A 14,152-nucleotide genomic window follows, 5' to 3' on the forward strand; every position below is an offset into this window, starting at 1 on the left:
AAAAGGAATGACAGAAAAACCAGAGTCAAAAAACTAGTAACCACTAGAGGGAGCAAAAAGCAAATTCACAACAGTACCCCCCCCCCCTTAGTGAGGGGTCACCGAACCCTCACCACGACCACCAGGGCGATCAGGATGAGCGGCATGAAAGGCACGAACCAAATCGGCCGCATGAACATCAGAGGCGACCACCCAGGAATTATCCTCCTGACCATAGTCCTTCCACTTGACCAGGTACTGAAGCCTCCGCCTGGAGAGGCGAGAATCCAAGATCTTCTCCACCACGTACTCCAACTCGCCCTCAACCAAAACCGGAGCAGGAGGCTCAGCAGAAGGAACTACAGGCACAATGTACCGCCGCAACAAGGACCTATGAAATACATTGTGAATAGCAAACGACACAGGAAGATCCAGACGGAAAGATACAGGATTAAGGATTTCCAATATCTTGTAAGGCCCAATAAAACGAGGTTTAAATTTGGGAGAGGAGACCTTCATAGGAACAAAGCGGGAAGAAAGCCATACCAAATCCCCAACGCGTAGTCGGGGACCCACACCGCGGCGGCGGTTGGCAAAGCGCTGAGCCTTCTCCTGTGACAACTTCAAGTTGTCCACCACATGATTCCAGATCTGCTGCAACCTATCCACCACAGAATCCACCCCAGGACAGTCAGAAGGCTCCACATGACCCGAAGAAAAGCGAGGATGGAAACCAGAGTTGCAGAAAAAAGGCGAAACCAAGGTGGCGGAACTAGCCCGATTATTAAGGGCAAACTCAGCCAACGGCAAGAATGTCACCCAATCGTCCTGATCAGCAGAGACAAAACACCTCAAATAAGCCTCCAAAGTCTGATTGGTTCGCTCCGTCTGTCCATTAGTCTGAGGATGGAAAGCAGACGAAAACGACAAATCAATGCCCATCCTACTACAAAAGGATCGCCAGAACCTGGAAACGAACTGGGATCCTCTGTCTGACACAATATTCTCAGGGATGCCGTGCAAGCGAACCACGTTCTGGAAAAACACAGGAACCAGATCGGAAGAGGAAGGCAGCTTAGGCAAAGGAACCAAATGGACCATCTTGGAGAAGCGATCACATATCACCCAGATAACGGACATGCCCCGAGATAGCGGAAGATCAGAAATGAAATCCATGGAGATATGTGTCCAAGGTCTCTTCGGGACAGGCAAGGGCAAGAGCAAACCGCTGGCACGAGAACAGCAAGGCTTAGCTCGAGCACAAGTCCCACAGGACTGCACAAATGACCGCACATCCCTTGACAAGGAAGGCCACCAAAAGGACCTGGCCACCAGATCTCTGGTGCCAAAAATTCCCGGGTGACCTGCCAACACCGAGGAATGAACCTCGGAAATGACTCTGCTGGTCCACTTATCCGGGACAAACAGTCTGTCAGGTGGACAAGACTCAGGCCTATCAGCCTGAAATCTCTGCAACACACGTCGCAGATCCGGAGAAATAGCTGACAAGATAACTCCATCTTTAAGAATACCAACAGGATCAGCGACTCCAGGAGCATCAGGCACAAAGCTCCTAGAAAGAGCATCGGCCTTCACATTCTTTGAACCTGGTAAATACGAGACAACAAAATCAAAGCGGGAGAAAAACAATGACCAGCGGGCCTGTCTCGGATTAAGGCGTTTAGCAGACTCGAGATACATCAGATTTTTGTGATCAGTCAAGACCACCACACGATGCTTAGCACCCTCGAGCCAATGACGCCACTCCTCAAATGCCCATTTCATGGCCAACAACTCCCGATTGCCCACATCATAATTTCGCTCGGCAGGCGAAAACTTCCTAGAGAAAAAGGCACAAGGTTTCATAACAGAGCAACCAGGGCCTCTCTGCGACAAAACGGCCCCTGCCCCAATCTCCGAAGCATCCACCTCAACCTGAAAGGGAAGTGAGACGTCAGGCTGGCACAAAACAGGCGCCGAAGTAAACCGGCGTTTCAACTCCTGGAAAGCCTCCACGGCAGCAGGAGCCCAGTTAGCTACATCGGAGCCCTTCTTGGTCATATCCGTCAAAGGTTTCACAATGCTAGAAAAATTAGCGATAAAACGACGGTAGAAGTTAGCGAAGCCCAAGAACTTCTGAAGACTCTTAACTGACGAGGGCTGAGTCCAATCAAGAATAGCTCGGACCTTGACTGGGTCCATCTCCACAGCAGAAGGGGAAAAAATGAACCCCAGAAAGGGAACCTTCTGTACACCAAAGAGACACTTTGAGCCCTTGACAAACAAAGAATTTTCACGCAAAATTTTAAAGACCAACCTGACCTGCTCCACATGCGAATCCCAATTATCAGAAAAAACCAAAATATCATCCAGATAAACAATCAAAAATTTATCCAGATACTTCCGGAAAATGTCATGCATAAAGGACTGAAAAACTGAAGGCGCATTGGAGAGCCCAAAAGGCATCACCAAGTACTCAAAATGACCTTCGGGCGTATTGAATGCGGTTTTCCATTCATCACCTTGCTTAATGCGCACAAGGTTGTACGCACCACGAAGGTCTATCTTGGTGAACCACTTGGCACCCTTAATCCGGGCAAACAAGTCAGACAACAGCGGTAAAGGATACTGAAATTTGACAGTGATCTTATTTAAAAGCCGATAATCAATACAAGGTCTCAAAGATCCGTCCTTTTTTGCCACAAAAAAGAATCCCGCACCAAGAGGGGAAGAAGACGGACGAATATGTCCTTTCTCCAGAGACTCCTTGATATATGAACGCATAGCGGTATGTTCAGGTACCGACAGATTAAACAGTCTTCCCTTAGGAAACTTATTGCCCGGGATCAAATCTATAGCACAGTCACAGTCCCTATGAGGAGGCAGTGCACTGGACTCAGACTCACTGAAGACATCCTGATAATCAGACAAATACTCCGGAACTTCCGAAGGCGTAGAAGAAGCAATAGACACAGGCAGGGAATCCCCATGAATACCACGACAGCCCCAACTTGAGACTGACATAGCCTTCCAGTCCAGGACTGGATTATGGGTCTGTAACCATGGCAGCCCTAAAACAACCAAATCATGCATTTTATGTAAAACCAGGAAACGTATCACCTCGCGGTGTTCAGGAGTCATGCACATGGTAACCTGTGTCCAATACTGCGGTTTATTTGCTGCCAATGGTGTAGCATCAATACCCCTAAGAGGAATAGGATTTTCTAATGGTTCAAGAGTAAAACCACAGCGCTTAGCAAATGAGAGATCCATGAGACTCAGGGCAGCACCTGAATCTACAAACGCCATGACAGGATAAGATGACAGTGAGCAAATCAAAGTTACAGACAGAATAAATTTAGGTTGCAAATTACCAACGGTGACAGGACTAACAACCTTAGCTATACGTTTAGAGCATGCTGAGATAACATGTGTAGAATCACCACAGTAGTAGCACAAGCCATTCCGGCGTCTATGAATTTTCCGCTCATTTCTAGTCAGGATTCTATCACATTGCATTAAATCAGGTGTCTGTTCAGACAACACCATGAGGGAATTTGCGGTTTTTCTATCACATTGCACCGAATTAGGTGTCTGTTCAGACAACACCATGAGGGAATTTGCGGTTTTGCGCTCCCGCAACCGCCGGTCAATTTGAATAGCCAGTGCCATAGTATCATTCAGACCTGTGGGAATGGGAAAACCCACCATAACATTCTTAATGGCTTCAGAAAGGCCATTTCTAAAATTAGCGGCCAGTGCACACTCGTTCCAATGTGTCAGCACGGACCATTTCCGAAATTTTTGGCAATACACTTCAGCCTCGTCCTGCCCCTGAGACATAGCCAGCAAGGCCTTTTCTGCCTGAATCTCAAGATTGGGTTCCTCATAAAGTAAACCGAGCGCCAGAAAAAACGCATCAAGATCAGCCAATGCCGGATCTCCTGGCGCCAGCGAAAAAGCCCAATCCTGAGGGTCGCCCCGTAAGAACGAAATCACAATTTTTACTTGCTGAGCAGAATCTCCAGATGAACAGGGTCTCAGGGACAAAAACAATTTACAATTATTCACGAAATTCCTAAACTTAAACCTGTCTCCGGAAAACAGTTCAGGAATCGGTATTTTAGGTTCTGACCTAGGATTTCTGATAACATAGTCTTGTATGCCCTGCACACGAGTAGCCAGCTGGTCCACACTTGTAATCAAGGTCTGGACATTCATGTCTGCAGCAAGCATAGCCACTCTGAGGTAAAGGGGAAGAAGAAAAAAAAAACTCAGAATCTTCTTTCTTATAATCCCTCTTCTGCAATGCATTAAACATTTAATATCGGCCTGGCAAACTGTTATGACCCCAATGGCGAGGGTCTCAGAGGAACGTGGAAGTCTGCAGAATACAAAAATCCAGCTCATAGGGCAGTGGTAACTGGGTTGACCATATATCTACTCCTAACGCCAACACTAGAAGTAGCCGGGGATCATTCCTACGTTGATTCTAGATGACACGCGCCAGCCGGAGAATCTAGCTACCCCTAGTAGAGGAAAACAAAGACCTTTCTTGCCTCCAGAGAAGGGGACCCCAAAGCTGGATAGAAGCCCCCCACAAATAATGACGGTGAGGTAAGAGGAAATGACAAACACAGAAATGAACCAGGTTTAGCACAGAGAGGCCCGCTTACTGATAGCAGAATAAAGAAAGGTAACTTATATGGTCAACAAAAACCCTATCAAAATCCACACTGGAAATTCAAGAACCCCCAAACCGTCTAACGGTCCGGGGGGAGAACACCAGCCCCCTAGAGCTTCCAGCAAAGGTCAGGATACAGATTTGGAACAAGCTGGACAAAAATACAAAACCCAAACAAATAGCAAAAAGCAAAAGGCAGACTTAGCTGATATAACTGGAACCAGGATCAGTAGACAAGAGCACAGCAGACTAGCTCTGATAACTACGTTGCCAGGCATTGAACTGAAGGTCCAGGGAGCTTATATAGCAACACCCCTAACTAACGACCCAGGTGCGGATAAAAGGAATGACAGAAAAACCAGAGTCAAAAAACTAGTAACCACTAGAGGGAGCAAAAAGCAAATTCACAACAACAGCCCACAGAGAACTATATACAGCCCACAGCAGTATACAGCACAGAGCACAGCCCACAGAGAACTATATACAGCCCACAGTAGTATACAGCACAGAGCACAGCCCACAGAGAACTATATATAGCACAGAGCACACAGTAGTATACAGCACAGAGCACAGCCCACAGAGAGCTATATACAGCCCACAGCAGTATACAGCACAGAGCACAGCCCACAGAGAACTATATACAGCCCACAGTAGTATACAGCACAGAGCACAGCCCACAGAGAACTATATATAGCACAGAGCACACAGTAGTATACAGCACAGAGCACAGCCCACAGAGAGCTATATACAGCCCACAGCAGTATACAGCACAGAGCACAGCCCACAGAGAACTATATACAGCCCACAGTAGTATACAGCACAGAGCACAGCCCACAGAGAACTATATGCAGCCCACAGCAGTATACAGCGCAGAGCACAGCCCACAGAGAACTATATACAGCCCACAGCAGTATACAGCACAGAGCACAGCCCACAGAGAACTATATATAGCACAGAGCACACAGCAGTATACAGCACAGAGCACAGCCCACAGAGAACTATATACAGCCCACAGTAGTATACAGCACAGAGCACAGCCCACAGAGAACTATATACAGCCCACAGCAGTATACAGCACAGAGCACAGCCCACAGAGAACTATATACAGCCCACAGCAGTATACAGCACAGAGCACAGCCCACAGAGAACTATATACAGCCCACATCTCTTCTCTTCCTCCCCTCCCCTCCTCCGAGAATGGCCCCACAGTCCAGAAAAAAAAACAACTCTCCTCACCTCTCCTCGTGCCCAGCGTTGCTTCCTGGTTCCTGCTCCTGTCTCAGCAGCTGCAGTCTGCCCGGGACACAGCAGGTGCTCGATGATATGACATCATCGCGCACCCGCAGTGTCAGAGGCAGAGCGGGGAATGATGGGAGAGGAGCGTCTGTAGACGCTCTCTCCTCCATCATTGCATTCAACTGTACCGGCGTCTATACGCCGGTATAGTTGAATGCGACGGCGGGGGCGGCGGATTGAGCGGCCCACCACTGGCACCGGCCCTTCTGGCATTTGCCAGAAGTGCCCTATGGCCAGTCCAGCCCTGAGTGGGAGTGGTGAGGACCCTTCCATATGGAACAGTGTTGGGAAGAGACTTGCCCTTGTTCTGGTCCCTGTGGGAGACCAGGGTCAACCCTCCCAAGGTGAATGCTGTTCCAGGTGTAAAACCCAAAGATCCCAAGTCAGAGATCCCTACCATAGGGACAGAGTGTAACCCCTATAGGTTCCCCCCAGAGGTTGGGGCAGGAGAGGTCAAGGAGACCCCACCGATCCCCGAGCCAGAAATGTCCCCTGGTAAGATTGGAACAGTTCAGGTTCAGGGTCCCAAGCAGAGACGCAGGTATAAAAAAAAGTGCGAATAAAAAGAAAGCCTGGAGGAATCGGGAGTGTGTGGTCGCGGAGAGGGCTAGGGACGTACACATGAGGAACCCTCTGGCACCGGCCAAGGATGTCACCGGGGGGTCAGGGTAAAATGGATAGAGCTCTCGCTAGACAGCAGCATCGGGGGGTTTGAGGTGCGACATGGTACGGATGCATGCCCGGAGTTGCGGAGTGGACCTCAGAGTTTTGGTGTGACATAGTCACCGAGGCACAGGTAAGGGTACCGAGAAAACTGTACCAAGTGCCTGAAGGCAGGTACTTAGGTCACGGGATGAGTAGTGGGGCTAGTGAACCCCAAATAAACAAGGTCAAGACCACCCAAAACTGGCTCAAATCTACTGTTAATCAGGAAAATGGGTGTGTATTCTGCAATGGAGAACGGGGAGGTAGGTGGTTTCATAATAAAGTATGGAGTAGAAACACAAAGGGGAGGAATGAATGCGTTAACCGATGGTTCCAGGCACTACTTTGGTTTCTCAGTACAGTGTCGGGTGGGGGTGTCACAGAGTCATGCAGATGCCCTGTCACGTGCCCATGTGGGGTGACAAGTGTTCAACCCCAGAGGTTTGAACAGAGGGGGGGATATGTGAGGCAGTGACCGGTGTTACATGTAGGTGTCGCTGTGTGTTCCCCCCAGGAGGCGCACGGAGGTGTATTGAGGCCATGGGAGTGCATTGTAGCAACAGGTGTAGCTGTGATTGCAATGCAGAATAAAAATAAGTACACAGTGGGTATGGAAAGTATTCATACCCCTTTAAATTTTTCACTCTTTGTTTCATTGCAGCCATTTGGTAAATTCAAAAAAGTTCATTTTTTTCACATTAATGTACACTCTGCACACCATCTTGACTGAAAAAAACAGAAATGTAGTAATTTTTGCAAATTTATTAAAAAAGAAAGACTGAAATGTCACATGGTCATAAGTATTCAGACTCTTTGCTCAGTATTGAGTAGAAGGACTCTAGGTCAGGGCTCTGGCTGGGCCAGTCAAGAATGGTCACAGAGTTGTTCTGAAGTCACTCCTTTGTTATTTTAGCTGTGTGCTTAGGGTCATTGTCTTGTTGGAAGCTGAACATTTGGCCAAGTCTGAGGTCCAGAGCACTCTGGAAGAGGTTTTCATCCAGGATATCTCTGTACGTCGCCGCATTCATGTTTCCTTCAATGACAACCAGTTGTCCTGTCCCTGCAGCTGAAAAACACCCCTATAGCATGATGCTGCCACCACCATGTTTCACTGTTGGGATTGTATTGGGCAGGTGATGAGCTGGATTTCTCCACACATACCGCTTTGAGTTATCATCAAAAAGGTTTATTTTCATCTCATCAAACCAGATAATCTTATTTCTCATGGTCTGGGAGTCCTTCATGTGTTTTTTTAGCAAACTCTGTGTGGGCTTTCATATGTTTTGCACTGAGGAGAGGCTTCTGTCGGGCCACTCTGTCATAAAGGCCTGACTGGTGGAGGGCTGGAGTGATAGTTGACTTTGTGGAACTTTCTCCCATATCCCTACTGCATCTCTGGAGCACAGCCACAGTGATTTGGGGGTTCTTCTTCACCTCTATCACCAAAGCTCTTCTCCACGATTGCTCAGTTTGACTGTACAGCCAGGTCTAGAAAGACTTATGGTGGTCCCAAACTTCTTCCATTTAAGGATTATGGAGGCCACTGTGCTCTTAGGAACCTTGAATACTGCAGAAATTCTCTTGTAACCTTGGCCAGATCTGTGCCTTTCCACAATTCTGTTTCTGAGCTTCTTGGCCAGTTCCTTTGACCTCATGATTCTCATTTGGTCTGACATGCACTGTGAGCTATGAGGTCTTATATAGACAGGTGTGTGACTTTCCAAATCAAGTCCTATCACTTTAATTAAACACAGCTGAACTCCAATGAAGGAATAGAACCATCTCAAGGAGGATCACACCTTGAACTGTCCTCCCATCTCTCTTCTTGCTCCCTCTTTGACTGCTTACAATCTGGCTTCCGGTCACACCAGTCCACTGAAACTGCCCTAACTAAGGTCAACAATGACCTCTTAACCGCCAAGAGCAAGCGACACTACTCTGTGCTCCTTCTCCTCGACCTGTCGGCTGCCTTTGATACAGTGGACCATTCCCTATTATTACAGACCCTCTCATCCCTTGGCATCACAGACTTGGCTATATTCTGGATCTCATCATACCTAACAGACCGAACATTCAGCGTCTCCCACTCACACACCACCTCCTCACCTCGCCCCCTATCTGTCGGAGTCCCACAAGGTTGTCCTTGGGCCCCTGCTCTTCTCCATTTACACCTTTGGCCTGGGACAGCTCATAGAATCTCATGGCTTTCAGTATCACCTCTATGCTGATGACACACAGATCTACATCTCTGGACCAGATATCACCTCCCTACTAACCAGAATCCCTCAATGCCTGTTCACTATTTCATCCTTCTTCTCCACTAGATTTCTGAAATTTAACATGGACAAAACAGAATTCATCATCTTTCCCCGATCTCACGCGACCCCCCAACGAACCTATCCATTACAGTAAATGGCTGCCCACTCTCCCCAGTCCCACAAGCTCGCAGCCTCGGGGTAATCCTTGACGCTGATCTCTCCTTCAAACCACATATCCAAGCCCTTTCCACTTCCTGCCGACTTCAACTCAAAAATATTTCACGAATCCGTACATTCCTCAACCAAGAATCTGCAAAAACCCTAGTCCATGCCCTCATCATCTCTCGCCTTGACAACTGCAACCTCCTGCTCTGTGGCCTCCCCTCTAACACTCTCGCACCCCTCCAATCTATTCTAATCTCAGCCGCCCGACTAATCCACCTGTCCTCCCGCTATTCCCCAGCCTCTCCCCTCTGTCAATCCCTTCACTGGCTCCCCATTGCCCAGAGACTCCAGTACAAAACCCTAACCATGATGTACAAAGCCATCCACAACCTGTCTCCTCCATACATCTGTGACCTCGTCTCCCGGTACTTACCTACACGCAACCACCGATCCTCACAAGATCTCCTTCTCTACTCCCCGCTTATCTCCTCTTCCCACAATCGTATACAAGATTTCTCTCGCGTATCACCCCTACTCTGGAACCCTCTACCACAACACATCAGACTCTCGCCTACCATCGAAACCTTCAAAAAGAGCCTGAAGACCCACCTTTTCCGACAAGCCTACAACCTGCAGTAACCACCGATCAATCAAACCGCTGCATGACCAGCTCTATCCTCGCCTACTGTATTCTCACCCACCCCTTGTAGACTGTGAGCCCTCGCGGGCAGGGTCCTCTCTCCTACTGTACCAGTTATGACTTGTATTGTTTAAGATTATTGTACTTGTTTTTATTATGTATCCCCTCCTTACATGTAAAGCGCCATGGAATAAATGGCGCTATAACAATAAATAACAATAATAATAATAAATGGACAGCATGTGATTTAAATATGAGTGTCTGAGCAAAAGGTCTGAATATTTATGACCATGTGATATTTCAGTTTTTCTTTTTTATCAAATTTGCAAAAATGTCTACATTTCAGTTTTTTTCAGTCAAGATGGGGTTGCAGAGTGTACAGTAATGTGAAAAAAATGAACTTTTTGAATTTACCAAATGGCTGCAATGAAACAAAGAGTGAAAAATTTAAAGGGGTATGAATACTTTCCATACCCACTGTAGGTCTTGGACATGCTAGTGTCCAGGGCAGATTTAGGGATAACCTGCCTTGGGCTTTTGTGTTTTGAAACAGACTGCAGGATGCAGCTAAAATAACAAAGGAGTGACTTCAGGACAACTCTGTGACCATTCTTGACTGGCCCAGCCAGAGCCCTGACCTAGGGTCCTTCTACTCAATACTAAGCAAAGAGTCTGAATACTTATGACTATGTGACATTTCAGTCTTTCTTTTTTAATAAATTTGCAAAAATTGCTACATTTCTGTTTTTTTCAGTCAAGATGGTGTGCAGAGTGTACATTAATGTGAAAAAAATGAACTTTTTTGAATTTACCAAATTGCTGCAATGAAACAAAGAGTGAAAAATTTAAAGGGGTATGAATACTTTCCATACCCACTGTAGGTCTTGGACATGCTAGTGTCCAGGGCAGATTTAGGGATAACCTGCCCTGGGCTTTTGTGTTTTGAAACAGACTGCAGGATGGTAGTCGTGCAGTCCGTTTCATTCCTGGCTGGGTTTTCCATGTGGCTGAAGGCCACAGATTCTAGTTAACCCCTTCCCGACCTTTGACGCCACGTAGGCGTCATGAAAGTCGGTGCCAATCCGCCCTATGACGCCTATGTGGCGTCATGGCGGGAATGCTTCCCTGCGGGTCCGGTGACCGGGGTCATTCAAATTCAAAACCGTACCCGCAGGTGCAGGGGGACCTGTACTTCACCCCAGGGGGGGTGGCTTTGCCCCCCCGGGTGTACGATCGCTCCCGGTGACCTTTTTTTAACCCCCTCCAGCTCTGATTGGAGCTAGCGTCCTTGTGACGCTAGCTCTCCAATCAGACCTGGAGGGGCGGAGTAAAATAGCTCTGTCCTCGTTCTCCAGACTCATCCCGTTGCTGGAAGCTGGAGAACGAGGACCCTCCCCTCATATCTCCCGCCGATCGCCGCCGATTGCCGCCGCTGCCGCTCCTCTTGCCGCGTGTGCCGCCGCCGCTTGTGTTCCTGCCGCCGCCGCTGCCGCCTGTGCTCCTGCTGCCGCCGCCAGGTACTCCCCTCTCTGCCATCTACCTCTGCGCTCTGCTCCCCTGATCACCCTCCCCCCCGATCTTACCCCCTGCCCCCCTTTTCAACCCCCCCCTGCTGCTGCTGCCAGCTCCATCATCCCAGCTCTCCTAGCTCCTGACAGCCCCCGCCTGCCCCCTGGTGATCACCCCCTGCCCCGGTGATCACCCCCTGCCCCCCTGATCACCCCCCCCCCCGCCCCCCTGATCACCCCCTGCTGCTGCCGCAGATTTCATCTGCTCCATTGCTTCAGCCCCCCCGTGCCTGACAGCCCCCTCCTGCCCCTCGGTGTTCACCCCCTGCCCCCCTGATCACCCCCTGCCCCCCTGATCACCCCCTGCCCCCCTGATCACCCCCGATCACCCCCTGCTGCTGCCGCTGATTCCATCTGCTGTTGCATCGCTTCTGCCCCCCGCACCTGACAGCCCCCTCCTATCCCCCAGTGATCACCCCCTGCCCCCCTAATCACCCCCTGCCCCCCTAATCACCCCCTGCCCCCCTGATCACCCCCCCGTCCCCCTGATCACCCCTGCTGCTGCCGCTGATTCCTTTTGCTGCTGCTACTGCATCGCCTCTGCCCCCCGCGCCTGTCAGCCCCCTCCTGCCTCCCCTGATCACCCCCTACCCCCCTGATCACCTCCCGTCCCCCTGATCACCTCCCGTCCCCCTGATCACCCCCCGTCCCCCTGATCACCCCCCGCTGCTGCCGCAGATTCCATCTGCTGCTGCTACTGCATCGCCTCTGCCCCCCCACGCCTGACAGCCCCCTCCTGTCCCCCGGTGTTCACCCACTTCCCCCCTGATCACCCCCTGATCACCCCCTGCTGCTGCCGCCGATTCCATCTGCTGCTGCATCGCCTCTGCCCCCGCGCGCCTGACAGCCCCCGCGCGCCTGACAGCCCCCGCGCGCCTGACAGCCCCCTCCTGCAGTGGAAAGTTTCACCAAACACTCGCACATACACACACGCACACTATAATAAAGTTTATTTTACACACACCACACACACACAATGTCCCGCTCATCCCAGTCCCAGTCACAAAGGCTGTACTCAGCTGAGGAGGCATATTCCTTTCTTGCCTCCGAAGCTGATAGTGAGGGTGAGGACCCCACTTTTCTGTATTCCTCCCCCTCTTCCTCCTCCAGTGACACGGACTCGCCACCCCCAAGATGTCGCAGGACGAGAAATCGCCCGGAGCCCAGCGGAGGAGAGCCGGAGCCCAGGGGAGAAGACACACAGCCAAGGGTGAGTATCCCCCAACCTAGTGCTAGTCACGCCCAACCTAGCACTAGTGCCCCCACCTGGACCCCCGTCCCTCAAAACTTTGCTCCACGGATTCCTGATTTCATTCCCCAATCAGGAATCCAATTTGAGACTGCCAACCTCAGGGAAATAGACTTTTTCAAAGTCTTTTTCTCCGAGTCAATTGTCAGTCTCATGGTGGAGCAAACAAATTTGTACGCCCTGCAATTTTTTGCCGAAAACCCAAGTTCATCATTTACTACTTGGAATCCCGTTGACTCCGTAGAAATGATGAAATATTGGGGACTGGTCCTTCACATGGGGATTGTGAAGAAACCAGAAATTCGCCAATACTGGAGTACTGATATTTTATATCAAACTCCAGTATATGGCATGGTTATGATTCGCAAACGCTTTGAGGCGATTCATAAATTTCTTCATTTTAGGGACAACACTGACATCCTTCCCCGCGATGACCCGAATTTTGACAGACTGTTCAAAATTCGGCCTGTCATCGAACACTTCAGCAACAAGTTTGCTGAAGTGTACATTCCCCAAAGGGAAATTTGTGTGGATGAATCCCTCATCCACTTCAAAGGGCGGCTTCAGTTCCGTCAGTACCTGCCCAGCAAACGGGCAAGGTACGGGATTAAGCTCTATAAGCTCTGCGAGAGTACCTCAGGGTACACGCTCAGCTTTAGAGTTTATCAAGGAAAGGACAGCAGTATCCAGCCCCCAGAATGTCCACCCGCTCTGGGGGTGAGTGGGAAAATAGTGTGGGATTTGGTTCACCCACTGCTTGATAAAGGTTACCATCTGTACGTTGATAACTTTTATACAAGCATCCCACTCTTTCAATCCCTCTCTGCCAGAGCTACCGTCGCTTGCGGTACTGTGCGCAGAAACAAGAGGGGTCTCCCTTTGTCGCTAATTGAGCAGGCTCTCCCAAAGGGTGAGAGCCGGGCCCAATCTAGCGGCAACATGCTTGTGGTCAAGTTCAAAGACAAAAGGGACGTCTTTTTCTTGACCACAATCCATGGTCCCGGCACCACGGCCACCACCGTTCGAGGTACCCCAGCACAGGTCCACAAACCGGACTGTGCCCTGGGGTACAACAAACACATGGGGGGAGTTGATCTTTCTGATCAAGTCCTCCAGCCCTATAGTGCCATGCGGAAAACGAAGGTGTGGTATAAAAAACTGGCTGTGCACATCGTACAAATGGCACTATATAACGCATACGTGCTATCACGATGTGCAGGCCAGACCAACAACACCTTCCTTCAGTTCCAGGAGGTGGTGATAAAGGCCCTGATGTTTGGAGGCGAGGAAGGAGCGGGCCCCAGCACCACTGGAACTCAAGGTTCCCGTGTGGTACCAGGGCAACATTTTCCCTGTGAGGGGAGAGCAAAAAAAAGGTGCCGGGCGTGCTATAAAAGGGGGATAAGAAGGGAAACTCGTTTCCAATGTGAAACGTGTCCCGACAAACCTGGACTGTGTTTGAATGAATGCTTCAGAATTCATCACACGTCCGTGGACTAGCCACATCCTGATATTCCACTACAGAACTCACCCACACCAGGCTGATATACACAACACCACACACACACACCAACCTGACGTACACTACACCACACACCCCAACCTGAC

This window comes from Ranitomeya variabilis, chromosome 1, assembly GCF_051348905.1.
Source record: "Ranitomeya variabilis isolate aRanVar5 chromosome 1, aRanVar5.hap1, whole genome shotgun sequence".
Classification (NCBI taxonomy): Eukaryota; Metazoa; Chordata; class Amphibia; order Anura; family Dendrobatidae; genus Ranitomeya; species Ranitomeya variabilis.